Source organism: Dipodomys spectabilis, unplaced genomic scaffold, assembly GCF_019054845.1.
Source record: "Dipodomys spectabilis isolate Male_0828 unplaced genomic scaffold, ASM1905484v1 ptg000224l, whole genome shotgun sequence".
NCBI classification, from domain to species: domain Eukaryota; kingdom Metazoa; phylum Chordata; class Mammalia; order Rodentia; family Heteromyidae; genus Dipodomys; species Dipodomys spectabilis.
This window is the reverse complement of record NW_024870901.1, coordinates 1,110,978-1,115,376: the sequence shown is the minus strand read 5'-3', so window position 1 is coordinate 1,115,376 and position 4,399 is coordinate 1,110,978. Positions and strand designations below refer to the sequence as shown.

General features: G+C 34.4%; 1 non-coding gene across 1 annotated transcript; it reads left to right on the top strand.

Annotated features, from left to right (window-relative positions):
* The first annotated feature begins 667 nt into the window (after positions 1 to 667).
* LOC122123172 lies at positions 668 to 774 on the top strand. Its single transcript, XR_006150335.1, has one exon. It is a non-coding gene; the product is annotated as a U6 spliceosomal RNA (small nuclear RNA).
* Positions 775 to 4,399: the final 3,625 nt, after the last annotated feature.

The following is a 4,399-nucleotide window of genomic DNA, read 5'->3' as shown; positions in this document are numbered from 1 at the left end:
AAAGAAAAAAGCCGGAAGTGGCACTGTGGCTCAAGTGGTAGAGTGCTAGCCTTGAGCTGAAGAGCTGAGGGAGAGCGCCCAGACCCATAGTTCAGTCCCCACAACCGGACCCCCAAAAAATTAAAAAAAACATAAAATAAAATAAGGAAGCCCTATAGTTTTAACAGAAACTGAAGTTAACAAAGTCTTAACTCTTTATTCTGCTCCTTTACACAAAGACTTGGCAACCTCTCATTAGTAATGTTTCTAGAAACTCTGAAATATACATACATAGTAGCATATGTCTGTTACCATAAATCTTAAATACTTTATCGAAAAGTTTTATTACTTGTCAAACAGTCCTAGTTTTAGCATATATAAGCAAATTCACAAAATCAAATATATTTAAACCATTAAAACTTTTAACAAAACTCAACACTTGCTGCAGTGTTCATTAGACAGGTGCCTTGTATAGAATAATTGAATTCCTCCTCCTACACATCTCTTGAACAACAAATATCTGGAATTATTTTGTTTTTGACATGTCAATCTTGACTTTATTCTTAAATGTGTGCTTATGTAAGAAGTACATGGCTCTAAAATTTCATGAAAATTTTTTTAAACTTACTTTTTGTTGAATTGTCTAGTTTAAGAAAATCAATTACACTTTATATATAAAACATGTTCTATGCTCCATTCAGCATCACGTACTCTAACATTGGAACGATACAGAGAAGATTTGAATGGCCCCTGCGCAAGGATGACAGGCAAATTCCTGTACCATTCCATACTTTTACAACAACAGATGCTGGAGGGGATGTGGCCACAAGGGAACTGTACTGCACTCTTGGTGGGAGTATAAACTTGTTCAACCACTTTCGAAAGTAGTATGGAGGTTCCTCAAAAGACTCCACATAGAACTCCCCTATGACACAGCAATCCCACTTTGGGGCATTTACCCAAAATATCACAAACAAGACGGTACTAAAACTACCAGCACAATTATATTTATTGCAGCATTGTTTAAGATAGCTAAGATATAGGACCAACCCCGATGCCCCTCATCAGATAAATAGATCAAGAAAATGTGCTATTTATACCAATGAAATTCTATGCCTCCATAAGAAAGAATGGCATCGCCCAATTTGTTAGAAAATGGAAAGACTTAAAAAAATTATTAAGTGAGGTAAGCCAAGTCCAAAGAAACATAGGTCCCAGGGTTTCCCTAATTTTTAATAACTAATATATGTCTGGGATAAGCAGAAAAGGTCAAATCTATGCACGTATGACCAGATAAGATGTTGTTAAGGGAAATGTACCCCCCAAATAGGAACACAATTGTTTTGTTTTTTCTTTCTTGCTATTTTTCTAACGTACTTATAACAGGCTATGTGATTTTTTTGTTTCTTTATATGTTCCTCCCCCATGCTATAACCCCTGTTTTCACTGTATTTGAATTTGGTGTGCCCACCTCTTGCATATACACTCCTGTAATTTGGGGAGGGGAAGGAAAAACCAAAATGCTTAAATAGGGATTCAGGTTGACCCATTGTAACAATGAGATGCACAAGACACTATGTTGAAAACTGAACTTTACAATTTAGGCAGGGGAAGGGGGGAGGGGAGTGTACTTGTAGAGGTGGGAGGGAAGGGACGGTAGAGGGAAAATAAAGGAGGAGGTAACAATGCTTGTTAGGAAATGTACTCATTACTTGCTCACGTAAATGTGACCTCTCTGTACAGTATTTTTAAAATAAAAAATATGAAAATGTTCTGAGATGAAAGAGTTTATTTCCTTTATTTTACTCATATAATATGGCTGTTGCAACAAAGAGAAGTACAAGTTGTCATGTCCAAGAGCTTTACAACGTCGGGAATGGGGGGGAAGGAGAAGGATTGGGATTGGGGGGGAGGGGGGAGGCTGGGAAGGGATGTGAAGGGTAAACCAAAGGAGGAGGCTGCAATGCTTGGTAAGAAATGTACGCATTATCCTGCCCATGTAATTGTAACCCCTCTGTACAGTATGTTCACAAATAAAATAAAATTAAATTTAAAAAAAAATTAAATTAAAAAAAAGAAATCAATGCAAAACACTGATATGAAGTTATTTTGAATAAATGTGTATATGTGCACATGCACGTGTTCTCATGCACTTGCATGTATGTTGTTGTGCTCACAGTTTGAAAAAAGGGCTTCAAAGTCTTGCTAGGCCTTTCCTCTCTAGATAGGTGAGCTAGTATATGAGCTACATTTCCATTGCTGGCCCTTTGTTAACTGATTGAAATTTTTGAAAAATAATCTCATGAATTTATTTTGCCCTGATTGGCTTCCACTGTTATCCACAGGTCTCTGGCTCCTGAGTAAATATGCTGAGTAGTTAAGATTACAGGTGTGACCAAACAGCACAAGGCTTTCAGAATAATTTTAAAAGTAGAAGAAAGTTTACTTCACGGGGGCCTGTTTTATCATCTCCTACTTTTAAAGCATTTTGGAGTAATTATTTGTGTATTTTTTTCGCTTTTTGGATTCTTAAGAAAGTAAGTGATGATATTTAAAAGTTTAGTACATTTTAAACGGAACCTGGAAAAATGGGACAGAATATATTTGTCTCTCTTATAAGCTCAGCTCTGTGCATGATAACCCAATGTCACCAACACAGTCTGTGTTGAAGAAAAAATGTAACAGAAAACAATCACCATGGGCAATAATTGCTATGGTATTATTTCTTGGACAATATGAACATTGAATAGAGAGTGTAAGAGAATGGAGAGATTTTACCTACCTTTTGTGTATTGCTGAAAGACTTTTGGAAACTTTGACTCATTTCCTTCCTCACAGTGTGTATTTGGGCCATGCACTTACTGCCTTTAATTACAATTTTTCTCAACACTAAAATGGTAATAACATGCTAGAAAATGTTATCTAAAAAATTAAGGAAAATAAAACTTGTGAAATACTTAACATAAACTTCCATGAATGAGTTTTGAGTTTAGCCAGCAATTTTTTTTAAATACTGAAAAGAATGTGATAAGTATTACAGAAACCATTGCATATAGTGAGCAAACAGAAGTAATGTTATCTATTGACCATGCTCTTCTTCCAAGGAAGCCAGGTGGATTATTTCTCATGCTGTAAATCAAACTTGTTATCTTATGTCTTGATAGTGTAAAAATATCAGGACAAAATAATGAAGGAATGTTGTAGATTGAGGTGAAGTCCATATGAAAATGTGCAAAACTGATAAAACATAAAAGTATCTGAGCATTATATTGTGTTTTACATCATTTAAGTTACATTGCAAAGTTAAGAAAGACCTAGAAAAATGGATTCTCTTTTTGATGTCCTATCATAGGTATTGGATGAACTCTTTCCTCATTCTTGTAAAGGCATCATCAGATGAGGGGAACTATATTATTTTTTGTTTGCTTCTGTCCATTTATTCTTCATTTGAAATCTGAACTACTTGAGACTGAAAGAAAACAAGGAAATTAGACACTCAGTCTTTGGAAAGAACAATCAATGTGAAATGAATAAAATGCATACAGCCTTGTAAAAGGTTTGACTAAAGTGAGTTATATAGTCTCAAGCATAAACAGAAAATGATTAAGCAATATCATGTTATTTAAAATTGAAAATGTTAAGAGTTGCTTAATATTGTTCCTTTCTAAGACCTTGAGTTAATTATTGATTTTTGTATAGAAAGATTAAAGATGAGATTAACAAGAAACTTGATTAAAAGTGGAGAAAAGTTCTGAATAGACATGTTCTCCTTAAAGCCCTGAAAATTTCCAGTGGGTTTACAAAGTTCTTTAATACCACTTCTATGCTGATTTAATTCTTTTTGAGCAGAAGTAATTAGAGAAATGTAATTCAAAATTACTATGATACTACTTCGTAATTATTATAACTTTTATCAAAAAAATTAAAGGAATCAGGTGTGGTGGTAAAGGCTTTTAATTCCAAGCATTTAGGAGGTTGGATTTAAGTCTAAGGCCAGTCTGGAATACTGAAGATAATAAAAAACCTGCCCTTTATTACCTTTTAACAAAGGTAATAATGCTGAGAGTGTGGAGAAAAGGAAATTTTCTGCACTCTTCAACAAAATGCAGGTTAGTATTCTCCTTGTAGAAAGTAATATGCAGCTTTCTAAAGAACTCCAAAGTTGAAATATCATCTGCCCCACCAATCATGTGATTATTTCTCTATGAGTAACTCAAATATATCTGCAGTTCATTGTACTCATCATTCACAACAACAGCCAAGATATAAATCGAAGTTCAGTGTTCAACTACAGACTAATAAATCAACTGTGGTACATGCACAAATATCTTTTTCTGTTTCATCCTTAAAATAGCAAGAGACTTCTCCCATTAGCCACAACTTACAATGACCTGAAAGATGTATTCTAAATGAAGAAAAA